The sequence below is a fragment of the Ceratotherium simum genome, chromosome 28, assembly GCF_057802395.1.
Source record: "Ceratotherium simum simum isolate JZ-2026a chromosome 28, ASM5780239v1, whole genome shotgun sequence".
NCBI classification, from domain to species: domain Eukaryota; kingdom Metazoa; phylum Chordata; class Mammalia; order Perissodactyla; family Rhinocerotidae; genus Ceratotherium; species Ceratotherium simum.
This window is the reverse complement of record NC_141927.1, coordinates 39,966,890-39,994,377: the sequence shown is the minus strand read 5'-3', so window position 1 is coordinate 39,994,377 and position 27,488 is coordinate 39,966,890. Positions and strand designations below refer to the sequence as shown.

Below are 27,488 nucleotides of genomic sequence, written 5' to 3'. Positions count from 1 at the left end.
ATAATACCCCGCAAGTTGGGCAGACCTGAAGAGATCAAGTATATAAAAATGCTAAGAACAGTACCTAATACATGGTAATAAAAATTTAACAGAAAGAAGGTCTGGAAAAATATATGTCAAGGTGGTTATTTCCAGGTGGCAAGATAGCGTTTTTTCTTTATTTCCTTTTATTTGTATTTGCTAATTTTTTCTCTATTTCTGTTTATTTGTGTTTTCTAATCTATCAGCAATAAGCACATACTATTTTTGAAAAAAAGAAAAGTTATTTTGAGATGATCCTAATTAGGATTAACTAGCTCTTAAATGGCTCCGTAAAATGAGCAGTTTCAAAGTCATCCACCCAGACGTGGTAGCTGACCTGTCATGTGGCATGTGGGCCTGGAAGAGCTGCTGATGGATTCCAACTAGAGGGAAGGACCACCCTCCCGCCAGGCCGCCCCCACGTATTTGTATAGAGCCTGCTCCTTGGCCATCACCATGACAGGGCCCGGTGCCGTCTCAGATGGAGAAGTGAGACAAGGGTGTTCAGCCTACCAGTCCCTGAGCTTCCCCGGTTTGGGACTGAACATGGGCCACATGTCTCCAGGGAACTCAGAACAGAACTGCTTATGGCACCCACACCAGCTGGTAACTGTCCTTGCATCAAATGTTCCTCATCTGCAACTCCTCGTCGCTGAGATTTTCTGAACCTGGTAGGCATGGTATTTCAGTGAAGGATGTTTCATTACAAGGCTAACTTTGACGTATCAGAATGAGCGGGAAGAGGTGGCTTGGGAGTCGGGAGGCCTGGGTTAAAGTTCTATTTCTTCCAGTTAACAGCCATACCGCCTTGGGCAAATCACTTAACTTCACTGAGGCCATTTGATCACCTGGACAACCTGGAAAATAGTATCTGCCTATACACAGACATGACAATAATCAGGTACGTACGTGCTCTAGTGAACTGTCAAGAGTCCACAAAGGTAGAATTTACCTTTAGCCATACACAAGAAAAACAAGAGGACAACTAGTTCTTCTCATCCAGTAAACCAACCTTGGCGACCCGAGGAGGGGAAATGTCAGCACTCTGCTTCGCACTCCACCCAAGGAGGGAGGAGACTGACAAGGATGCCCCCAAAATGGAGGGCTTTTCAAAAAGAGTGCGAAACCAATGGCAACACGGAGGCAGCTGCCTAGGGGGTCAGTCAGAACTCTTGATAACAGGGATGAAACTAACACCTGCCAGCTCAGGAAAAAATGGGAAGACTAGGGAAAGCTCCCTCTCGCTTCATCCGCACAAGGCGCCCTCTGAGGGTCAAGGTGGCCCACAGGAGAGCTGCAGCCGTAGCACAAAAAAGTCTAACCATCTTCCCTCTTTGCACTGCCCACTCAGGATCCAGAGTTCCAGGAAGGAGCATCTAGTTGGCTGTGCTAGAGGGGTGCCTGTGCCCAGACAGAGCGAATGCCTGCCTCCCACCAAGACCACACACAGAACGGGAGTCCCAGAAACGGAAACGACAGCAAAACCAAAACAAATGCACCCTCAGGTCCAAACGCCACCGTCGGTCCAGGTGTAAATATCAGCCACATGGAACTCAGGCTCCTCCACAAAAACGTGGGGTTTTTCACCATGTCTCCCTCACCCCTCGTTAGTACAAAAGAAGACAAGCTGGCCAGGGTAAGAGCATTCGGGAGGCAGCAAGCCCAGAGAGGGACAGCATCAGCTCCGTAACCACCCAGTGAAAACAACAGGGAAGGGAGTCATCGTGCTGCGGGACTAGAGATGCGGCCCATGGTCAGTCACGTCTCTGCCTTCTCTGACTCCACGTCCAACTCGGTCACAGGTGTCTACCTCTCACACTTGGCACAGCAATTTCCTTCAGGGACAAAATGGAATAGAACACAGAAGCACACACACCGGGAAATGCAAACAACAAAGATAGGTTTTTCAAATGCCCTCTCTACTATTTAAATGTTGTTTACTATCACGGTTTAGATATATTCACAGTCTCAGGGCCTCTGTTTGCATTAAGAACTGCAAAAATGTGCACAGCATGATAGTATTTGCAACTTTTGCTCTAGCAGAATGAAGCAGACATCACTGAGGCCTTGAAGCCACCAGTGAGCTTCTTCCTGTTGGCATCCTAGACAAAAAATTCCTCAGCAAAACATTTAAGCATCAACTTTATATAGATCATTTAAACACACACGCTTCCCCAGAAGCAGAAAGACAGGAAATAAAGGCACAACTCCTGTCTCATCCTTTGTCCCCGCTAGAAGTTTTGGTTTAGAAAAGAGTGTAGTCGCTCTGAAAGAGATGCCTTACTAAAAATACTATATATGTGCGTATCACAGTGTCGGGGGAAGAGAGAGAATCTCCCTCTGCCCTTTCCCTTAAGGTTCTTCTGGCTGGCCAAATAATCAACAAGACAGGTTAGCAGGAGAAAATAATACCAAGTTTAATAACATGTATACATGGGAGAAAGCAGGGACACTGCGTTTCTCAACACAATAGCAGAAATTCTTGTCTTAAATATCATTTTCAGCCAATGACAAAGGAGGATTTTGGGGGTGGGGGGAGTCAGTTACAGGAGATTACCACTAAAGCACAGTAAACAAGAGTAAGGTTTATTATGTAGCTCAAGGCCTCACCTTCCACATTGACAAGTCACTAGAAATGAGCTCATCCCCCTCTCTTCTCCAAACAGAGAGGGAGATACCTTTACAAATGGAGATTTCCCTTATAAATGTAAATGATTGTCTGGCAACTCTTCGCAGGGTCATCCAGAGAATGTGGCCAGAGAGACAGAACTTCTGATAAGAGGGGCTTGTTGGTGCTTTCCTATTGTAACATTTACCCTATGTTATCTTTACAGCCATCATGATAGATCTATTCCAGGAAGGAGCTACCATGTCAAATTCTTTAGGCAGTTAGTGGGGGAGGTCAAATGTCCTCAGAGAAAACAACCAAGGTAAAGAGATAGATTTCAGGGTGGCCAAATCTTGATCTCCCACAACAGCAATAATCTAAATGTACAGTGCTGCACAGATGTGGTGCAAATTGTAAAAAATGAAGTTAACTAAAGCTGAAATTCTTTTCATATAGCTGTTAATTATCACAAATTATAAATTGGCTTATATTACTCTTTCCATGTTGCATGTCTCAGACCATTACCACACTAATAGGAATAATTCCTGACATGTCTTCAACCACTTCTTATGTGTCAGAGAAAATGTGGCTTCTAAAGACATGTGGTTCCAGAGAGGAGACGCCACTCGCCCACTATTCAGCCTAGCAGTGGTTTTTACTCCTTAGGAAGAAAGAAATTAAGTCTACATACAGAGATCACTGTTATTACTGTGTCCATTACAACTGTGGATCATGAAGCAAAAAGTCATTGCGATGTTTGTCACTGACACTTCCAGCAAATTCTTTTTTTTGTGTGAGGAAGATCAGCCCTGAGCCAACATTCGTGCTAATCCTCCTCTTTTTGCTGAGGAAGACCGGCTCTGAGCTAACATCTATTGCCAATCATCCTCCTTTTTTTTCCCCAAAGCCCCAGTAGATAATTGTATGTCATCGTTGCACATCCTTCTAGTTGCTGTATGTGGGACGCGGCCTCACCATGGCCGGACAAGCGCTGCCTCGGTGCGCGCCCGGGATCCGAACCCGGGCCGCCAGTAGTTGAGCGCACGCACTTAACCGCTAAGCCACGGGGCTGGCCCAGCCAATTCTTATATAAGTCAAAAAATGGAAAAGTGACTGAAGCAGATACTATATGACCCTCAGAGAAAAAAATCAGGTTTCTAATAAAACGTAAACACCCACACCGGCCTACGGCACTACAAATAATCAGCTCCTTACATTTGTATGGTGCTCTGCAGTTTATGATTTTCACAGTTTAGACAGTGCTTTCCCAGGCATGGTCAGTCCACAGCCCTCATGCACAGCATCCCTCAGAAGTAGGCCTTCATACACCATTTTATAGATGCCCAGCTGACTCTCCCGGGAGAAGACTCTCTGACCAGATGAGTATCTGGGCCCTGGGGCCGTCTGCAGGGCTTCTAGAAGCCCTCCAAGCCTCAGGTCTTCCTATGGGCCGTTTTGCTTCAATGTGTAACTTGGGAAAACAGGCAATTTGTTGGTGCGGTCTTTGAGGTGAGTGCGAGGAGAAGTCGTTAGGACTTGCAGGGGAGGCCCCTGGGCTGGCCACAGCATCCACCACCGTGGGAGACTAATTTTGCTCTATTGTGAAGCAAAATGGCAGGCAAAGGGCCACACCCTGAAGGGGAAGAGGTCACCGCAGGTGGTGAGCAATCCCAGAAACAACGTTTTTCTGCAGGTGGAATTCCTTTGTTCTACAGTAAATGTTTATCAAGCGTCTATTGTGTCTGGCCCTGCGCCAGGACCCCTGCCCTGAAGAAAATCTGGAAGAGAAATTGTCACATAGGTGAATGGGAACAATACCATACCACCTTACACTTTGTATTGGCGCCTTCCTTTTACCCTACAAATTCTCCCACCCCTGAAAAAAGAAAAATCACCCTCTTGGGACTGCCTTTTCCTCTTCTTGTCTCAGCTAAGCATTCTGACAGCACCGTCCACACCGGCTGTCTCCACAGCCTCATCATCTCCCAGTTGTTCCCGGTAGCCCTGCAGTTTGACTTCCGGCCCGGACACTGCAGCGAGCCTGCCCTCGCCCAGCTCCCCCCGGCCCCCCGGCGCCAAGCTGGATTCCAGAAGGCCAGGGAGCAAGGAGGAGCAGCGCGGCCTCCCGGCAACAAGCCGTCAAGACTTTCACGCAGAAGCCACAGGGAAGCGTTCCTCTGAGGCTCCTGATAGGGTGTGGCAGTGTTAAAACGTCGTCGCACTCTCTGGCACTCCTCTCAGCAACAGATCGAGTCCGTGGTCCCCACCCCTTCAACCCGGGCCGCCCAACAGAGCGGGGCAGACGTCAGGCCACGAGCCCTGCAAGGCCGTCCTGAAGACTACATCCCAGCTCGCCACCGGGTGCTCTCGGGAGGATCGCTCTGAGAACCCAGCCCCGCGGTGTGAGCAAGCCCAGGCGGCCACGGAGCGGCTTCCACGAAGACAACTGAGGCCCCGGCCTCCGCGCAGCCGCGCCCCCAGACTACAGCCAGCGCCCACTCGCCGGCCACGCGAGCGGCCTGGGGGACGAGGATTCTCGCTCCGCCCCTGCTGAGCCCAGCCGCTGCGCACGACGTGAGGCCTTCCGCGCAGGCGCCGCGGCACGGCGGCCGGCGGGCTCGGGGGGCGGGCGGGGGGTGGGGGGGTTGGGCTGCGCGGCTCGGCGCCGCCGTCCGGGACGTGTGCCGGGCGGCGAAGAGCGGACGCACAGCATCTGGAAGACTCGCCGCTACCTAAATTCTAAAAGGAGGACGGGGAGAATCTTCTGTGTATGAAACCTATTATATAAAGTACAATACTATATTTTAGAGTAAACTGCAGGCACAGATTTACCAGAATCTGAATAAAACTGCTTCAAAGAAAAGGTCACAGCAGTTACTTTCGGATAGATTGCCTGATATTGAGCAATTAATACATGAACACTTTTGGAATCGATTTCTGAAGTAACAGAAAATATAATTTTACATCTTTTCTTTCCAGAAGGCAGCATTCACTGCATTTATAGCCAAGTAAAGCTCTTTTTGACTCTCTATTATCCAGATTAATTACCTATATTGTTGTAAATTCATCAATTTTTCTAATCTAATCCAGGTCCCGGGACCTAGATTTCTCTACTTTGGGTCTCAACTCCCTATTTCTGCAAAGGAAACTGGACGGAAGCCACTGCCCGTGCAACATACAGAGCTATGAACTAGTAAAGAGCGCACACTTCTCCTAACTCAGAATTTAGCTACTGTTTACCAAAATGAAAAAATAGAAACCATATATAAAACAGCTTTTTCCTTTATAAGCAAAGCCCACTGGCAATAAACTACATGAGACATTCAAATTTGCTGGAACGTAATAGAGCTGTTCAAAAACACATGGCTGGAATTCACATTTGCAGTTTGCAGATGGAACAATAAAGATACCCCAAATGAATAATTAATATGTGATTTAAATCCAGGAGGGAGGAGGTGGTGTGTTAGGCACTCTCTCTCCCTTTTTATCCAGCAAGGCTGCAGTCTCCCCACTAGCTGTTTTGTTCCGTGGGTGACCTGGGAAATCAGGCCGAGCTGGTTGGGGAGGCGATCAGGGAGCAGGTGAATTCATGACTCTGTGGAGGTCACTGGGGATGGCCGCAGCATCCAACAACATAAGAGACTGACTTTATTAAAAATATCCTTGGTTTATTGTGAACCAAAATGCCAGGCAACAGACCACACCCTGAGGCAGAAGGAAAGAGGTCTGAGCGTGGTGGCAAATGCCCCCCACTGCAGGCCCGGGGTCCACCGGGCCCCTGCGACGTCCCAGCACAGAGGGTCATGCAGAGCGTCCCCCCCAATGCCATGGAGTGGGGCTTCCAGGTCTCACAGCCTCAGACAACCCAGCCAGTCTCAGACAGCAGGAGCATTAGTACCAAAAGGTAAAAGTCCACTAACCAATCCAAACAGGACCCAAATTTTTAAAAAAAATGTAACCCACCAATTCCCTTTCATCACAGAATAAAATTTAAGAAAGAAATTCACTAGGGCTGTAAGACCAAACTACAAATTCCATGGTGGTCAGTGGCCCAGCTCACTGAGGCAGCAGCCATCCTTGAACTAGTGACATGACCTCTCTAAGCCTCAGTTCCTCTGCTGTAGGATGGAGATAACACCCACCCGTAACTTTGTGAAGGGCTGAGGCACTAACGCGGTGGTACTCAAAGCACATCCCAGGACCAGCAGTATCAGCACCATCTGGAAACTAGTGAGAAATGCAAATTCTCAGGCCCCACCCCAGACCTGCTGAATCAGAAACTGGGTGGGAGGCCGTAAGGGGGGACCCATTTGCCTTTTAACAAGCCCTGTAGTGAATCTGATTCACACTCAAGTTGAGAGTCACTGTGTGACTGTTCTTACAGCACTGTGCACAAGGCCTGCTATATATCAATAGTTCAATAAATGACAATTATCACTGTTACAAATAGCTGAACTCAGCTTACCTCAGCCCTTCTCTGCAATGCAGATAACACGACACTCTACTTATAATGTGTTCAGTGTCTGTGATGATGACAATGGAGATAGTGATGATTAAAATGGCAATTTTTCTATATAGAGTGACTGGAAGGGGACAGAGACCAGAAGACATCCTAATTCATGGCTGAGAATTCATATGACTAACTCAGAAAAGTGTGCTTCAGTAGCTGTCCAGGATTATAAAGGCATGAAAGAAGCCTTTTTATACAGAACTTTTCTTTATTTTAGTACTCATTGTCATGGAATTCTCCATCCCTCACACAGAGAGCTCCAACCACTTAAAGGGAGGTTTTGGGGAGCCCTGGTCCAAGGCCAGCTGCAGAGCCTTCCCATGGCCGTAGGAATCTAACAAAGAAGGCCTGCATCCTGAAGAGGCGCCACGCCCCCTGACTCTGGCTGAGCTTCCAGCAGGTTCCAGAAGCAGCACAGCCGCCTGACACAAGGAGGGCTCTCAGGCGCAGGCCTTGGAAAATCGGATGAGTCCGAAGCTCCAGGCTCTTTAACCCTTCTGGAAGGCTTGCTCTGCTGCTCCAGTAGGATCCATTCAGCTACAGCCCCCCGACAGCACAACGTGCCAGGAGTACGTCTCCCTCCAACCCTGCCCCAGCCTGTGCCTGTGTGCTGGTCATTTGCCTGCTCGCAATTTGATCCATTCCCTACCCTTCCCCCGAAAACTACCTTTTCCAGACTCACTTGCCAGCTGGCTCCAGCTAGGTTTAGGTGGAAGACTGGAGGATGGGAAAGAGGAAAACGCCAGAATATTTCTTCCCTTTTCTCTCTCTGCTCTGGATGGTATCTCCAGCCAGTGGCTTTGTCTTCTCCATGGTTCCAGTCCCCACCAGACAGGCGGGGTCCCAGCTGCTTCTGTGAGCCTCCATGTGGATCCAGCTCTTGGCCTCTGGTAACAACACCCCCCGACCCCCCTTCCACCAGCCTCAGGGGTGGCAGTGGTTTCCTGCTATTGCTAATCTCTGGGTGACCTCATCATCCTCTATTTAGCTTTCAGATCTTCCAAAGACCTTTGTAACTAAATCCTTGCATCAAAGGGCTTCTATTTGACGGCATGGGCCATACATAACTAAAGTGACCTCCTCTCACATCGCCAGTCTTGATCATGCCTTACCCGATGCCTGCCCAACTGACTGAATTCCCCATCCAAGACTTTCCCTGGGGCTATCTTCTCCTATGGGGAGCGCCTGTTCACATCTAGGTCTTTAGTTCTAACCTGTCTGTGATTAACCAGTTTTGATACCAGCCCATGCAACTGTCCCTGATGCCAGCCCCAGCCCTGATCACCCAGACTTGATACTCATCTAACTCCAGCTCTATCAGGGACCGGCCAGTCTCTACTGGCATTTGCCACATGTCCCTCCTAGAACTCAGTAACTAAGTCAATACACGCACTGAGGTTCTCAATAAGTATTTTACATTGTAAATTTTTTTCCAGGGACAACCATACACCATTCAGTGAGTAGGTTCATTAGGCAAAAGTAAATTTGTGACTTGAAATAACTACCAAACTGGCTCCCAACTCACCTAATATTTTCACAACGTTTCACTTCCTTTTGGCTAGAAAGATACAATGGATGTACAAACTAGTCAGAACACAGTGTTCCAGAAAATGATGATGCTTTTGGCAACTACCCACATAAGTGCAGTAAGTACAGTATTAATGACTATCGTTGCTTGATGCTTCTTGTTTTGTAGACAGATCTGCCCCCATTTCAAGTCTTGCATTCCAAAAGAAATCACTAAATTATCCTTAATGACCAACCCAAGAAAGCTTGACTCTCTTAATTAATTTTTCATAAAGTTAAAAAAACAAAACAGAGACAACTGCGTATCAGGAAGATCTCGGTGGTGCTCGCCGGGCACTGGAGCCAGGACTGCCAGGCGCAGTGACTTCCTGGGCAGACAAGCCCTGTGTTTATACATGTTGCATGCTGCACTATGGCTTTTGGAAATATTCGGTCACTGTCCATGAGACCTTCTAGAATGGGGAAGGGTATGGGTTTCCTTAAATGTTAAGTAAACTGCTAGAAGTGGTCGACTACCTTACCATGTGCTTCTGAGCCCTTCTGTAGTCACTCAGCTACTCCCAGTCAGCCCTTAGGCAAATGCGGGCAGCTGTCTTAAGAAAAAGCATATTAATAAAAAGAAGGAAAAGAAACAGGCACAGATCGGCAGGTATTTTCTAAAACAATCCACTGCACAAGTGCACAAGGTCCCCGACAGTGTGTGCTGTGTTGCAGGTGCAGCAGAGATGGCAGAGAGGCACCGTGTCCGAAGAAGAGCCATGGCCCCTCCTGTCTGACAAGCCTGGGAGAGCAGCCACTGAGGAGCCCGAGGGCCGACACAGGCCCCCACCTCGTTTGTATTCGGGTGCTGAGAGTCTAGTATTTGAACATCACCCAACACTGCAAACGATAATGCAAAATCTCGAGAAGATCTGTCTACAGAAACATCGGTGTGAAATTCAGTGCATTTTTAAAGTACACTCTTACTATTTTCCTAAAACCTGACTTAATTTCAACTTTCTACAGAATTGGAAATCATTTAAATCATAATAACTTAACTTAAAAAAATAAGAAGTTAGACTTTTATTATTTCTTCCTACTCGAGTTTCTGGACAATTTCATCCCTGAAAATTTATAAAAGAGAAAAAATTCAACCAGGAAATTTCAGCCTGTAGGTCTTGTCCGGTTCTCATCTTTGCTCTGCCACTGTCTAGTCTTATGACCAGGAGTGTGTTTCATAACCTCTCTCCTGGCCTCACTTTCTCCTTGTAAACAAGGTGGTTGGCACCTTCTAGGCCTAAAATGTTCTGATTAAAATGACTGTACAATTGGCTCCAGAATAACAACTAAGAAATGCAGATTTTAATTCAGGGTAAATTTGAAGCATGATGAAATAAAAACACTGGCTCTTAGATTTTTAAAATTATTTTGGAGGCTGCATTGCAGCTCAGGGCAGAGACTGTGAATATAGAGAAACAACAATGTAAAGACAAAGGAACATGTATGATTTAGAATAACTTCCCAAAGTCACTAAGCTTTCACATGATGTAATGCACATGTTTTTTTTGGAATCAAAAGCTTTTTCTTTCAGTACAGAATATTTTGTAATATTTCTAAATGATCTAGCCCGACAGCATCTGAGGAAGAAAAAAATCAAACACTGTACTACATGAGCTTTCATCCCGCCAAAGAGCCATTAGAGCTAATGACAACGATGGCATTGTTAAGTTTCACTTATAGTTTCTTCTTAACAAAATGAAAAATGAACAGAAAAACACTCTGAATATAAATTTTTAAAGACTTTAAAGATCCAAGACCAGTAGCAAAATATACACGTAGACATAAGCATATAGTTTTTTTTTGTTTTTTTAATGTGTAGAAGAGACTGCTTACAGCTCCTGTTGGGTTTTGCCTTTCTCTAAGCCGCCACGAATAATTAGATATCCTGCAGTCCCAGGTCACTGTCATCAGGAACTTGGGGACCTAACAACGCGAAAAAGATTCTGTCTCCAACCTAAAACTTATACAATCCATCCTAAACACTGCTGACTCGTCCCCAGGGTACCCCAGTGAAGCGAGATACCGTGCACCGTTTTTATTAAGTCACACACCCTCAAACCAACCACCTGCTCGTTACCCTAAATTAGGTCTAGGAACAGGGAAGAGAAAAACAACATCTGTTTAGCACTCAATGCTTCACAAAGTTCACCCCATTGAATCAGACAAGTATGCCCAAAACATTTTACATTTTTTAACACCCCGTCATAATACATGATAACAATAACAGTAACACTGTTATTTAAACAGCACTTTGAGCAGGGGTCAGCAAACTTTTCTAGTAAAAGGCTAGAGAGTAAATAACTTAGGGTTTGCAGGCCAAGAGGCAAAATTGTTATTACATGGGTACTTATATAACAAGAGAGCACACAAATTTCCCCGATTTGTTACTGATGACATCCAAAAGATACTAACAACAACTGAATATAACATGGATCTACTAACGAGGAAGGAGAAAATTCTCTGGGGAGGGTCAACGTTTCCCATCACTGGGTTTTAGCAGTAGCGTTCCCTATCATCGGATGGATCGCAAATATTCGTCTGCACAAACCACTCAGCCCGCGGGCAGTGCAGAAACACGCAGCAGGCCAGATCTGCCTGCAGTCGGCCGACCCCTGCTCTACACCTTACAAAATGCCTGCACCAATCATTCATTCAACCAATACTCATTATATTCCTTCAGTCGTTCTTTCAAAAAAATATTTGATGAGTATGTACCGTGTGCCAGGTGCTTCACGGGACCACTGGGATGTGGAAATGGGCGAGCTGGGTCCCTGCACTGGGGATATGAGCACGACTTAAAAGCAGGCTTGCCTACAAGGAGCACACTGAGTACTTGGAAGAGAGTACACTAAACACCATGGCGGAGACCTGTGGGTCAGGTGGGGGGAGTCAGGAAGTGGCCACCTCTGTCTGACACAGACAGGGCTGCTCCAGTGGTTAAGAGCCCAAAATTTAGAATGAGACTGCCCACCCTCAGATCTCAGCTAGCCACCTGCTAGCTGTGTGACTCTGAGCAAGACATTTAACCTCTCTGTGCCTCCATTTCCCAACTGTAAAATGAGAGTGATGATAATGGTGCCCATGCTACAGTCACCACAAGAGGGTTGTTGTGAAGACTCTCCAAATTAATTCATGTAGAGCATTCTGAAGAGTGACCGGCACACAGGAAGCACATGCAGTGTGAGCTGCTCTCATTATGACCGAGAAGGCTATGATGGAACTGAATCTTAAATGATGAGTGGGAATTTCCCAGGAAGACAAGGTAGAGAGAGAGCCTTCCAGGCAGAAAACAGTGCACGCAAAAAAACACAAGCATGAAAAGCAACCCAAGTGGTTTGGTGTAGCTTGAAAGTGAAGGGGGTTGAGAAGCAGGAGATGAAGATGGCAAGAACAGACCACAGAGGGCTTGTGTGTGCCATTCTCAGGAACCGGTCCTTGATCCCACAGCAGGAGGACCCGCGGGTTTTAAGCAGCTGAGAGCATCAGCATCATAGGATCTAGCAGAAGTGGGGGGGGGGGGTGAGCAGGAGGAGGAAAGGATGGGGACAAAGCAACTAGATAAGTGGCTAAGGCAACAGTGACGAGGAGAAATGACCACGGCCTGAAAAAGACAAGTGGTGGAGAAGATACAGAGGTGAGGACTTGTAGAAGCAGTTTCACAGCCGTGGGGACCCCTAGCTGTGGGTCAAAAGGGAAAGGGATGAGGAGGAATCTAGAATGCCCCTCAGATCTCTGGCCTCGGTAAAGATGAATGGTGGGACATATCACGATGACTTTAGGCAGGAATTTAGGTGGAGGAATACTATGGGGCAGCGAGGGCATCCAGACAGAACAGTGAACCAGATTAGCACTGGGGGAGGTCGGCCACATCCCTGCAAGATAACCAGGCGTGAAACCCCAGGCAGGTTAGAAATAACACCTAACTCAGGGATTCCCACTTCTCATTTTAAAATAAGAAATAAGGCACAAAGAGGGTAAGTCCTTTTTTTTAGCTAAATAAATCATTCACTGCAGATCTGGGCCTAGAACCGAAACCTCCTACTCCCGGGTGTGTGATCTTATTAAATGGTGCTCATGGGTTTCTTTCAACTTTGACTCTGACTTGAGTTTAATAACTAGTTGGCATGTATATGCCAACTTATGTATAAACCTTGCCTGATAATCTTTCTTATCTACAGAATCAGGCTAATTACCTTCCTCCTCTGCATCTCAGGATGATATGCATAGTGTTTTTATATTACTGTCAACCTGTCTGTAGATAGAAATATGATAGACAGAACATGGAGCATATGACAAAGCCTTCCTCACCATTAATCAGGGAGGACCTATTATGTGACCCACAGAGTGTATCTTTAAATATAGACGACTCCCCACATACACACCTAGACTGACAATTAATTGAGCTTAAAACACCCTATGTTCCCATCTCTTTCTGTAATTGTCTTTTCTTTCTCGAACAAACTTCTTATAGGCAAAAACTTAACATATGCTAAAAACTTAAATGATTAGACTACCAGAAGCTGTGAACCTGGGAGAAGGCGATCAATTGCTAACTTAAAAACAGACAAAGTTCTTTGAAGCCCATGAGATAGCTTTCCTGCAGTGAGGTCCCACTGTGATGAGACTGCTAGCTGCCCATACAAGATCCATCCTTCCCTTTTTCCTTAGTAATGGAACATCTGTATTTCTGAGGGGGGCAAAGTGCCTGAAAAAAATTACCTTTCCCAACATCCCTTGAAAATAAAGATAGCCAATAAGATATTAATTAAAGGCTTTAGGTAGGGTTTCTAGAAAGGAATTTTAAAGATTTTATTTATTTATTTTTCCCCCAAAGCCCCAGTACATAGTTGTCTGTCATAGCTGCACATCCTTCTAGTTGCTGTATGTGGGATGCGGCCTCAGCATGGCTGGAAGAGTGGTGCCTCGGTGCGCACCCGGGATCCGAACCCGGGCCGCCGGCAGCGGAGAGCACGCACTTAACCGCTAAGCCACGGGGCCGGCCCTAGAAAGGAATTTTAAAGAGAGCTTATTCAACTTAGAGGTACCCTTTTGACCTTCCACTCCTTATTCTTCTTCCTTCAGTGAGACAGATATGATGGCTAGAGCTGCAGCAGCCATCTTAAGCCCATGAAGGAAGGAAACCAAGAGAATCTCAGTTACCCTGACATCCTTAAGACACCAAAGCAGTGCCAGCAACTGTCTACCTCCAGCCTTCTTGTTGTGTTAAGAAAATAAACCCTTAGGAGTTTAAAACTATGTGCTGGGGCAGGGAGGCGGGGGTGTCTGTTACTCTCAGCCAAATGCAATTCCTAAGGGGGTATACTTAGGATATTGAAAAGATCTTGTTATCACTTGTTATAATTAAATATTACTGGATGATGATGATGATGATGATGACGACATTAACCTTTATGAAGCACATCCTAAGTGGCAGGCACTGAGCACAGAAAGGTTAAGTAATTAACCCAAGGTCTCCAGGCTAATAAGTGGTGAGGCTGGGCTTTGAATCCAGGTAGCCTGGCTCGAGAGTCCATGCTTCTAACAAGAAGCATGTCTCTACAAGACAACAGCACAAAACACAACAGACGAATACTCACTGCACAGACTAATCTCCACAGATACAGTTTATCTTACGGAAGCTTTGTTGGTTCATTCATGAAAATTCTGATTATATGTCATCCCTAAATTGCTCTCTATTTAAGAAATTATTTCCTGTAGGAACTAAAATTCTTGCAGGTCTGGCAAAACATTTGACTGGTTTCACAGATGCCGTAAGTGTCACATTAAATACTGCTTGGACCATTACCACAGTCCCTGAGAGAAGTCCCTCCTCACCGCCCTCCACCACTGCAAGATTAATCTCCTGACAATGGAGCTTTGATCACATCAACGCCCGTCACGGAAGTCTTCAGTGGATCCCTGCTGCCTGAATAAAGGCCATACTCTTTAACCTGCAGCTGTTCCCGGCCCCTGGCCCACCTTCCCCATCCCCCTTCACACTGCACGCTCTCCAGCCAAACTAAGCCACAGGTTGTGCCCTGTATCCAGCCAGATTTCCCATCTTGGACCTCGGCTCACACTGCCCTGTCCACCTGGATGTGCGTCCCCTCCCGTCCCTCCCCCAGCTTCACGTGTCCACACCAGACCTCATCCTCAAGACCCAAGGCAAATGCCTCGCATGCCGCGTTAATGGCTCCTTCTGGACAATGGCTGAGCTGCCATGGATCTGGTTTCTCCTAAACTAGGGTTCCAGGGTCTCCCCTACAGAGGGTAAGTGTAGCCCAGCAACCCCACCTAGGACTGGATCCCTCTCCTCCTTCATCCACCCTCTGCAGCCCCTCTTCTGTCTGCTTTCACTTCCCTCCATGTTTCACCTGATCAAAGTCAACCCAGGGACAGTCCTCCAGCTAAAAATACTTCACAAAAGGGAAACTTGTAACCCTAAGGATGTGTGAGAGAGGGGCAGGAGGGAGGCCAAGGAGAAGCTCTTACCAGCACCGAGGGGTCCAGCCAACATAAGGCCCTGCCTTTCTCATCTATTGACCAAAATCATCCAAGTCAGGGAAACCCAGAAGGTAGCTGGCTCAAGGTTCTTACATCATAAGAAGGGGCTTACTTCTCCTGAGACCATCGGGTAACCGGAGGATTGACTACTATCCACCACATGGCCCCCTGCACAGGAAAACAGAGGTCAACCAAAACAGAGAATCCTCTTACGGCTTACACTGACGGATGCAGAGTTACCAGATTCATTTACTCCAAACAACATATTCTAAACTGAGCCCTGCACAATGTCCAAACCTGGAGCTATTCATTGTGACTAACTGAGCTCTCCCTGAGCTAAGCTCCTCCCAACAGTGTTCTCGAGGAAACGGGCCCTTCACAGGAGGATACTCCTTTCCTCCCTCAGCTCACGGGCCTCTCCGAAGTCTCATCTGCGGTGTGGGGGCCTCTGGCGGCTCCATCTTTCCCTACCAGCTATCAGCTCCTTGAGGGTGGCATCCGTGTCTGATTTGCTCTTCTAGCCCCAGGAAGACTAACACACTGCACTGCACGTGGGAGAGTTTGTTAAAGTTTCAAATGAATGAAAGAATGACAATGCTCTGAATTAGCCATATTTAATGGTCAATTAGGCAATTCAGTTGGTCATTCTCACTGTCTCTCTCCCTCGTGCCTCTCCCTCCCCCTCCCCAACCCCGGGAAAAGAGGGCGATAAATGGATGTGCCGCCAAAGAGGAGGGAAGAAAAGGAATAGGGCATTTGAGTCACAGCCCTTCTGGAGCCCTGTTATGGTGGGGGTTAGATGGACCTTTCCAAAGCACCACTAATACTGATTTTTTTAAATTTAAAAATAGATTTCTAATCTCTGTCCACCCTCAATCACACAGGGCCCTTACAAAGTAAACCACAGCATGGGGGAGAGTTGTTTATGCCCCTCCTTCTTCGTGTGTCAATGAACCCACCAACCCCTCCTAATTTAACATTTAATTCATTTAAATTAGGGAGAATTCTGTTTCTGGCTCTAAAGGGATTTCACAAAAGAGCAGAGAGTCATTGTCCCTGGGGTGTGTGAACCAAAGCCTGGCTCAATTGTATCTGTGTTGTGAGAACAGAATTTCCTCAACATCCTCACAGGAAAGGTTACTTCCTAAAAGGAAAACCTTGATGGAGGCCAATGGTCACCTCTGGGAGGAGTCAGGAATGTGGCCGTCAGGAATGTGCTCAAATCAGACAATGGAATACATTGACTCAGGTTGAAGGAGGGCCTATCCCTAGCCTCAAGTCCACAAAACACCCAGAAGAAGCTCTTTTTAGTTTCCACCATGAGGAAAGAACAGGAACCACTGTAATGGGGGAAGAGTCAATAGTGATAATAAATGTCTGCTGTGACCACACCCCAGGGCATCTGTGGGTCAGGGTCCCCCCAGGGTGCGATGCCAAGCATAGGCCTTGTGTGGTGGCCCTCACTTCCCTCCACATCTTATCTCAGCAAAATCAACACCACGGACAGTCCTCCAGCTAAAAATACTTCACAAGAAGGAAACTTGTAACCCTAAGGATGTATAAGAAAGGGGCAGGAGGGAGCCCTGGGGAAGCTCTTACCAGCACCCAGGGGACCAGCCACTACCTTTCTGATCTACCGACCGAAATCATCCAAGCCAGGGAAATCCAGAATGTGGCTCAAGAGAAAAGCAGTATGAGGTTAAACAGGATTTGAGAACACCAACAGTGTCGGTGGAAATACTGGTACCACAGCCAGGAAAGTCTTGGTTGGTGAACAGATCAAGTAGTGCTGTGTCCAAAAGCACTTATAATTAAGCATAACCAACTACAGCTTTTAAATCCCAATTAACAGCTCTGTGAACTAAGGGACCCAATAACACTGCAGTCAGCAACCTATTTTCCAGTTATTCCTTTGAAGCTGCCCAATTTAAGATAACAACCTCCATGTGGGACAGGTCACAGTGGGAAGGAGTCCTCTACAAGCACTGCAGATAAGTGATACAGGACCAGAGACAGGGACGGTTTTTATTCAGAGTGACTGAGCGAAAATGGGAAGTTGGAGAGAACAGCATCCTGGAGTAAGCAACCTCTGTAATTTATCATCCAAACTGGTACACTTCCAAGAGTGAGGATGTCACTATTAATAATTGTGCTGGGACAACAGATGCCAAATGGGACTGTCCCAGGCAAACCAGGGTGTAAAGTCACCCTTCTCGGGGGCCACAAATAAAACCAATAACAAGGACTAATGTTTAACTAACGTGCTTCTTAAAATCCACCCAAAAACACCTTTAAAACTATATTAGATGCAAACAACAAAAATACACTGAGGAAAGATAAGGAGCTAAGCAGAGACAAGGACAAAGCTAGGTACCGAGGCGCGGAGAAGTGAGGGAGAACCAGAGGTAAGCAGTTTAGTCTGGTTCTGAGGTCAAGGTAACGGACCACATTCCCCTGTTTTATTTCTTATGTTTTTGTCTGAAGGATGCAATATTTCCTACCTGCAAAGGAACATACACACCACATACATCTAAGTCCTGAAGCACACTAGTAAATTCAGCCCCAGGAACCTGCTGCCCTTCTCAGCACCAGAGCAGCAGTGACCCCCTGGCAGCACATGGGAGGCCCGTCAAGGTGATGTATTTTAAACTCTATTAGTCGGGCACTATGAAACTGGTCCACTGATTGACAACTACTCCCGATTTTAGGATCTTTTCTGGAAACTTATGGTCTACCATGATTGGGCATTCCCAGCAGTACACTGAGGAGGGGAGGCTTCCTTCACAAGCCAACCAAGGGAAACAGAGCCACACCGCCCCACATCCTCACCTAGGAATCCTGCTACCAGTGCACACAGTGAGTGAGGAAGGTCACGTCCACAAGCTGTACACGAGCCATTTCACGAGCCAAAGACTCGGGCTGTACCCACAGAGAGGGCGGCATGGGAGAGGCAAGGGGTGTCTCCCCCTCACCTCCCCACCTTTCTCCCGTCCCACTCACCATCCTACCTACTCCCTGTGAGCTTTTAAACCAAGAGAGCACAGAAGTTCAGGGGGAAAGGGCATAGCTGTCAGCACTGAGTGAGGGGCAGTGCCCCCTAATCCTGGAGAGGTCTGATGCCCTCTCTTCCCTCTGAAGTTTTCCCCAAATAGGTATACAGTCATGGGCTGCATAAGGACGTTTCAGTCAACAACTGACCACATATACGACAGTGGTCCCATGAGATTAGTACCATACAGCCCAGGCATGCAGTAGGCTATACCATCCAGGTTTGTGAGAGTACACTCTATGATGTTCGCACAATGACGAAATCACCTAACAATGCATTTCTCAGAACACATCCCCGTCATTAAGTGATGCATGACTTGACATCCCAGTTCTATCACTTACCACGTACATGGTCTTGGACATGTTACTTGACTGCTCTGAGACTGTTTCATCATCTGTGCATGATCACTCCCATCCCACAGGGAAGGATCAAATCAGATAAAGTATGTGAATGCTCCCTAAAGCTGATTATTATTGCATACACGTTTGTGTCTGTATTTTTGGTTTTATTACTATTATTATTATCATTATTCATTAGGAGATATTGAGAGCAAGATCAGGAAACAGGGCCAGGCTGGATTCAAGGATATGTTGCCCTACATTCTGATTAAATACCTACAAAGAGACAGGTACGTCTTTTCAGGAAGGAAGTTAACCCTTCCTTAGGTCTTAGAAAAAAGACTTAAACTTACGCTCAGTGGCCCTTCGATGCCTCTTGATATTAGAAATCATTCTGATTTAACAAATATTTTATACATATGTATTATGCCAGGTACCGTGCTGAGCACCAGGAATACAGTAATAAACAAGAAAGCAGGGGCCAGCCTGGTGGCGCAGCGGTTAAGTGCACGCACTCCGCTGCTGCGGAGGCCTGGGGTTCAGATCCCGGCGCACACCGACACACCGCTTGTCAGGCCATGCTGTGGCCGCATCCCATATAAAGTGGAGAAAGATGGACATGGATGTTAGCCCAGGGCCAATCTTCCTCTGCAAAAAAGAGGAGGACTGGCAACAGATGTTAGCTCAGGGCTGATCTTCTTCACAAAAACAAAACAAAAAAACAAGAAAGCAAGACCCCGCCCTCAGGGGCTTATATCTGGTGGGGGGATGGGAGACAACAGGCAAGTGAACAAATTAACAGGCAAGATCAAGTGCATCTAGCGCTGGGAAGGACATAAACAGGGTGCGATGTTTCAGTCCAGCTGCTGAGGGGGGCACTGTTTTAGATAGGCTGGTCAAGGAAGGCCCGAGTGAAGAGGCACAATCTGAACTAAGAGAACAAAGTGGCTCCAGTAGAGGAAGCACTTGGCCAGGCCGAGAGCTAGAAGAGAGCCAGGACGGCTGCATGCTTTAGAGCAGCGCTCCTCAACCTGGGAGGGGTGGAACCCCAGGAGACCCTTAGGAGCCCACCCCTAGACATAGGATGGCCTGGACACCGGGAGTTCGCCAGGCTCCCCAGTGTTTCTGAGACATAGCCCAGCTGAAAACCACACAGGTAGGGCTGTAAGGAGGCCCGGGCACTGGGGAATTGAGACCTTCCTCTTTTAAAGGCCCCTTGTGGGTCCGGCCTGGTGGCGCAAGCGGTTAAGTGCGCGCTCCGCTGCGGCAGCCCAGGGTTTGCAGGTTGCGATCCCGGGCGCGCACCAACACACCGCTTGGCAAGCCATGCTGTGGCAGCGTCCCATATAAAGTGGAGGAAGATGGGCATGGATGTTAGCCCAGGGCCAGGCTTCCTCAGCAAAAAGAGGAGGATTGGCAGATGTTAGCTCAGGGCCCATCTTCCTCACCAAAAAAAAAAAAAAAAAAGGAAAGAAAGAAAAAAAAGTCCCCTTCGGACCATTTGCTCAGCTCAGCAACTCCACCAGATGCGGAGTGAAGGCCGGTTAGAGGGGCATAATTACTTATTTTCACTTCACAGCCTGCAAGGAGGCAAAACGATGTGGGTGAAATATTTATTCTCTAGAGGCTTCATTTCTCCTCCGTAAGGAATACTTCTAGGAAAACACTGCAACTAATCAGCTTAATTCATATCCCTGGAAATTTTCTGCGACTTCTGATTTAAAGTGTTAAAAAAAATACCAAAAAAGAAGCTGTAAATTAATTATAATTGTCTCTGTCATTCCATAAAATGCATAATTAAAAATTAACACAGCATGACTATGTATGGGGAATGGAGAGGGTTTATAATCCGTATGTCAAGAAATAATGACCAGTTGTGCGTGAGCTGGGCAGGGCTGCTGCAGTCATCGGAGTTAGTTCATGGTGCCTACCATCAAACAGTAAGATCATCTGTAAGAGGGATGGTTCCTATAACAGAAGTAGACCACCTTAACGACATGCGCTTGGTGACAGGAAGCACACCAGTTCACCACAGTGGGTTCCTCTAGGCCGGGGGAGGGGAGTGCAGGGGGGCGGACAAAGAGTACGTTCATCAGAAGCATTTTATTTCTTTCATTTAAAAAAATCTGAGGGGCCGGCCCCGTGGCTTGGCGGTTGAGTGCGCGCGCTCCGCTGCTGGCGGCCCCTGCTGGTTCGGATCCCTGGCGCGCACAGACGCACCACTTCTCCGGCCACGCTGGGGCCGCATCCCACATACAGCAACTAGAAGGCTGTGCAACTACGACATACAACTATCTACTGGTGCTTTGGGGGGAAAATAAATAAATAAATAAATAAAAATCTTTAAAAATATCTGAGGCCGACACGGCACAGTCTTAACATGTCAATTCTAGGGAGGGCCCATGAGTGCTGGTTGTATTACTCTCTATACTTTTCCATATGAAAAAAAAAGAAAAGAGAACATGTTTGAAGGGTAAAAATTCTTCACTTAACACTTCTTGCATAATGTGTTAAATTGGGCTGAAACTCTGTCATTATTTCTTACCATCACTGTTTGCCAGTTTCGGAGGCAACGCCCCTGAATTCATCATTAGCATTTGTGCTCCTGTTAGATTTACACACAAGGGCTGAGGAGAACGCTGTTAAATACTGTGGAGATTGTCTATTTCACGTTCTCCTCTTTTATTCGACTGAATCACTACCATAAGCTCCTCTCCGGTGTTTTTCCTCCAAGTACTGCAGAGAGAAGAATTAACAAGACCGTCTCCATATTCTCTGAGGAAGACTGACTCTGTGGCTCACAGCTCCACCAGAACCCTGGCACTGCCTTAGAGATTTTTGGTCAATCTTTACATATTCTTTTTTTCTTAATTTATGCTTTCAATATAAATATATTGCAGAGGGCAATATAACTTAAGAGCAATATAACTTTCACTTGTGCTAAGTCAATCCCAAGAAAAAGTAAGTAATCATCAAAGGTGATAGTTGAGTAGTGCTCAGGGGAAAAAAAGAGAGAAACTGAAAGTTTTAAAACTGATATTTTCATCCTGAAATGTTTATCAATTTTACAGCAGTTGAAAATACTTCCCTCCTGCAGGAAGGTGGGGTGGGAAGGAAGTAGAAAAAGAGATAGAGGAAGAGATTCTAACAAGTCCAACAAGAAATTTTAAGAGGATTTACTTTGGTGATGAAATATAGTAGATCAAATCCTGTGTCGGAATGGCAGGAAGTAACATGTTCCAGCACTGTGGTTGGTGTCTGTTTAAAGGGACATCACAAATAAATCAAACTTACAGGGAAGCTTTTACAGTATAAACTCCTAAATCAACATTATTACATTTAAAAATTAATATTTTTCAGATGCTTAATTGCCAAATGTATCTTAGGCTATAAAAAGAAAGAACATTGAGGGGCCAGCTGGTGGAGCAAAGGTTAAGGGCACAAATTCCGCTGGCAGCCTGGGGATCCCCGGTTGGGATCCTGGTGTGGACCTACTCACCGCTCATCAAGCCATGCTGAGGCAGCGTCCCACATAGAGCAACTAGAAGGACCTACAACTAGGATATACAACTATGTACTCGGGGCTTTGGAGAGAGGAAAAAAAAGAAAAAAGAGGAAGATCGGCAACAGATGTTAGCTCAGGGCCAATCTTCCTCAAAAAAAGAAAAGAAAACAAAAGAAAAAACATTGAGTAGAAAAAACCCTAACACTCTGCAGACACCCATGGGCGAAGAACGTAATCCTGACCTGGCATCTCCCAGCTCACTGGAGCATCACCCAAACAACTTACTTCTACTCCAGGCTGACGTGGGGCATGCCCACAGGTGGCCACTTCCCTCCTCTTCGCCGTGGTGTCCTATACTCTTCAAGACTAGGAAAGGATAACCTAACAGTGTGTGGGATCTTTGACACGGCAGGCACTACTGGACTGGTCACTTTTCAAATACCATACCTCACTGACTCTTCCCAAGACCCAAAGGTGGTACCATCTCCTTTTTACAGGTGAGGAAGCTGCAGGCCCAAGACCACAGAAGGAATAAAGCACCGAGGCAAGGGTTAGAACTCAGAGCTCTTCAAGACCAAGACTCATGCTCCTTCCTTTATACCCCACCCAGCATTACAGGCACAGTCAGAGGACAGACACGCCGAGGACGATTTTAGCTGCCTGCCGTGGGGGACCAAGGAAAGGCCATAATGGCAGCCTTGTCAACTCCGGGTGCCCACCTCTCGTCACTGAGCACTCTCTGTTTCTGAAAGTTCACTCGGCTTACTCTCCAAGGGGCCTTCTACCAAGCTACCAAACTCAGGACATCCTGAAGACATTCCACAAAGCTCCTCCTTATCTCCACCGCGTCTCTGCACTCCAGCCACCACCATCGAAGAACAGAAGTGCCAACCACTGCCTTTTTAAAACTGCCTTTCTGGCCAAAACAGCACCAAAAAAAAAAACTGCATGGACAGACAATTTCTGTTACCTTACTAAACACAGGTGACCATCTCACTGAGGTGCCAAATGCACAGACAGTAACACAGACGGGATTATCCAAAACTGTGCAGAGGGCAAGGCTTGGCAGGAAGCATACGAGGTGTTAACTGTAAACAGTGAACCCGACGACCTTCACTGACTGCTCTAAGACCTACGGATTAACCCTGTGCAGAACATTCAGAAACGTCACTGTAAGGAAGCACAGTCACGATCTTACCCTCCAAAGCAAACAAATAATATTTTCAAAAACAGCCTAGAATGTTCTTTTTGCCTCCCATCTCCCAACGCCCTATTCCACTTCTTTCAGGAAAGCTTCCCTGATGAGTCTCCATCTACTCTGACAGCTCCTTTATCCTGAATTCCCAAATAATGGTTTGTGCTGGTCTGTGAGACCCTAAGCCATCTCACGAGGAAGTGCCTCTGGACATGTGAAGGGTACACAGGGCCGTTGGACAATTTCTGCCCTCAGAAAGGTGAGCTGCACTGAACAGACAGGAGTAATGAGCCACATAAGAGATATAATTTATTTGAGGAGTATGAAAGAGAGCAGCGGGGAGGGAAGTTCCTACCTGAAAGGTCTCAGGTAGGATGCAGCTTTAGACATTGAGTTGGATTTCCCTAGAAGAAAATTCTGTAAAGAAGGATGAAGACTTAGTAGTTATATGAGTTGAACTGTGTCCCCCCAAGAAAGACATGTTGAAGCCCTCACCCCCAGGAGCTCGGAATGTGGCCATATTTGGGAATAGGGTCACTGCAGATGTCGTTAGTTAAGATGAGTCATACTGGAGCAGGGTGGGCCCATAGTTCAATATGACTGGTGTCCTTATAAGACGACCACGTGAAGACAGGGACAGACAGGGAGAACACCACGTGGTAACAGTCAGAGATGGAAGTGCTGCTGCTACAAGCCAAGGAACGCCAAGGAGGGCTGGCAAACCACCAGAAGCCAGGGAGAGGCAAGGAAGATTCTCCCCACAGGGAGCATGGCCATCAGAAGGAGCATGGCCCTGCCCACACCCTGATTTTGGGCTTCTAGCCTCCAGAAGTGAGACAATAAATTTCTGTTTTCTTAGGCGACCCAGCACATGGTACTTTGTGACGGCAGCCCTGAGAAACTAATACTGTAACGGAGTGGAAGCAAGAGAAACAAGACGTGGTGAGAGGAAACCACAGAACATACTCAGAGCATGCCCTTCTCTAACTTGCAGAAGCCTTGTGCCCCACTTTACTCAGAATGAGCTTACCTCAACATCCTCCTCTCTGCATCCAAAGGGCTCTCTAGCTTCACCTCCCTTCCTTCTAGCCTATCTTTAAACAATGAGCTGTTTCTCCTTTCAAAGGCTAGCTCCTCCACCTACAAACTTTACCCAGTTACTTCCCACTCATTTCAATATCCTGCTCCAATAATTTCACACTGCTGTTGTCTGTTGGGTAAACCACAGATACTCCCTGCAATTCCACTTCCTCTCCGCCAAGTCCCGGCCTGCAGCCCTCATCTTTTTCTTTTAAAAGTAGCCTTTGTTGCCAACTGGGAGAAAATATTTGCAAATCATATATCCAACAAGGGATTAATCTCCAAAATATATAAAGAACTCACATAACACAACAACAAAAAAACAAACAACCCGATCAAAAAATGGGCAGAGAATATGAACAGACATTTCTCCAAAGAAGATATACAGATGGCCAAACGGCACATGAAAAGCTGTTCAACATCACTAATCATCAGGGAAATGCAAAGCAAAACTACAATGAGATATCACCTTATACCCATTAGAATGGCTATAGTCACCAAGACAAAAAATAACAAGTGTTCAAGAGGATGTGGAGAACAGGGAACCCTCATACACAGCTGATGGGAATGCAAACTAGTGCAGCCTCTATGGAAAACGGTATGGAGACTTCTCAGAAAATTAAAAATAGAAATATCATATGACCCAGCTATCCCACTACTGGGTATTTACCCAAAGAACTTGAAATCAACAATTCAAAGAGATTTATGCACCCCTGTGTTCATTGCAGCATTATTCACAATAGCCAAGAAGTGGAAGCAACCCACGTGCCCACTGACTGATGAATGGATAAAGAAGATGTGGTGTATATATACAATGGAATACTACTCAGCCATAAAAAAGACAAAATCGTCCCATTTGCAACAACATGGATGGACCTTGAGGGTATTATGTTAAGCAAAATAAGCCAGACAGAGAAAGACAAACAGCGCATTATTTTACTCATATGTGGAAGATAAACACATAGATAAAGAGAACAGATTAGTGGTTATCAGAGGAAGGGGGCTGGGGGGTGGGCATAAGGGGTAAAGGGGCACATACATATGGTGACTGACAAATAATAATGTACAACTGAAATTTCACAATGTTATAAACTACTATGACCTTAATAAAAAAAAAAAAAAAAAACAGGTGTTGGATTCCTCCACTTTCTTACCACCCATTCTTGACCCAACCCTTTGTGAAGATGACCTCTCCTGACCCCTCTACTGAAACCATTCTGGAAGGGTGCTAATTGGACCACCTGATCACTGATGCTCATGGACATTTTCATTTTCATTCTCCACAAATTCCCTGCATTGCTTAACACTAACATCCGCCTTCCAACTTGAAATGCTTTCTTCTGGCTCCTGGAGGAACACCTTACCCTAGGTTCTCCACTCACCTCCCTTACGGGTCCTCTTCTGCTTCCTTCATTGGCTCAAGATAATTTAGGTGCTCCTTTCCTAGGTGACCACTGCACTTCATACAGACCTGTTTTATAGCAGCTATTCTTAGTGTTTGCCCTAAGGTTTACAATATACATCTTCACTTACTCAGAATCTACCCTTGAATACCATTATCCTGCTCCACATGTAGTGTAAGGACCTTACCGTGGTATGTTCCTAACTCCTTACTCCCATTATTTGGGCTGTCGTTGTCATACATTTTAAAAGGTAGGTTAGAAATATACAATGCATTGCAGCTATTTTTTCTTTGGACAGTGATCTCTTTTAGAGCAATTAAAAATAGGAAAAAATTGAATTATATTTTACCTTCATTTATTCCATTTCCAGTGCTCTTCATTTCTTTGTACAGATCCAAGATTCTATCTGGTATCATAATTCTTCTGCTTCACAACCTTTCTTTAACATTTCTTGTAGAGTAGGTATGCTGGCAATAAATCTCCACAGTTTTTGTTTGTCTGAGAAAATCTTTCTTCCTCTTTCATTTCTGAAAAAGATTTTCACTAGGAATAGAATTCTGGGTTGACAACTCTTTCCTAAATTTTAGCACTTTAAAAATGTCACTCCATTGTATTCTAAGTGGCATAGTTTCTGAAGAGGGATCTACTGTAATTCTTATTTTTGCTCCTCTGTAATGTGTCTTTTTTTCTCAGGCTGCCTTTAAGATTTCCTCTTTTTCTTTTGTGTATAAGTGTTTGAACGGTTTTGTTTCTAACTGTTTGAATGGCCGAGTTGGTTTTGTTTTGTTGTATTTATCCTGCTCGGTATTCTCTGAGATTCTTGGATCTGTGATTTGGTGTCATTAATTTTGGGAATTTCTCAGCCATTATTTCTTGAAATATTTTTTTTCTTTCCTCTTCTCTCTCTCTCTCACATCTCCTGGCATTCCAATAAAGTCTAAGTTAGACTGTCTGATATTATCCCACAGCTCTTGGATGTTCCGTTCTTTTTTTGTTTTGTTGTGTTCTTGTTGATTTTATTTTTTTCCCCTTTTTGTTTCAGTTTGGGTAATTTCTATTGACCCATCAGATCTTACACATTGTCCACCTTTTTCCTATTTAATCATAGTTATTTTAAACTCCTTGTCAGATAGTTCTAACATCTGTGACATATGTGGGTCTGGTTCTAATGACTGCTTTGTCCCCTGGGGGGTTATTTTTTTCTTGCCTTTTCATATGCCTAGTAATTTTTTATTGAAAGTTTGACATCTTGTGTAGGAGAGTAGACTGAGGTAAATATTTTTTTAATTCCCAGAAACGGGCACACCTTTACTTCGCTAGGCCTTAGTGTGAGGGTCTGGGCTAATCTAATCAGGAGTTGGGCTGGCTTTCTTGCTGTGGTTATGCTCAGTACCCAGGGTGAGGGTCGAATGCCAGAGTCTATTTGTCTTCTGTTGACTGCTGCACCCTCAGCTGTAAGTCTTTCCTTTGCACCATGCCTCAGAGAAGGTCTGCCTCTTGCAAACTACTTGTAACTCCATGCTTGTTAGCCTGGTGGGGGGTGTCCTCTACTGTCCTAAGCCTCAGTCCTAAGCAGGTACCGTATCCCTGGATCTCAGGGGGATGGCCTACTCAGGGACCTTTCCCATCCTTCAGTGATCTGCCCTCTCCTGAATCCATAGTCCTGAGTCCAGCTTGTAATTTTGCCCCTCCCCCAGGGGTTGAGATTT

General features: G+C 46.0%; 1 protein-coding gene across 4 annotated transcripts in view; it reads right to left on the bottom strand.

Annotated features, from left to right (window-relative positions):
* CSGALNACT1 (chondroitin sulfate N-acetylgalactosaminyltransferase 1) overlaps positions 1-27,488 on the bottom strand; it is a 348,572-nt gene that overhangs the window by 277,404 nt on the left and 43,680 nt on the right. The window lies entirely within an intron of this gene.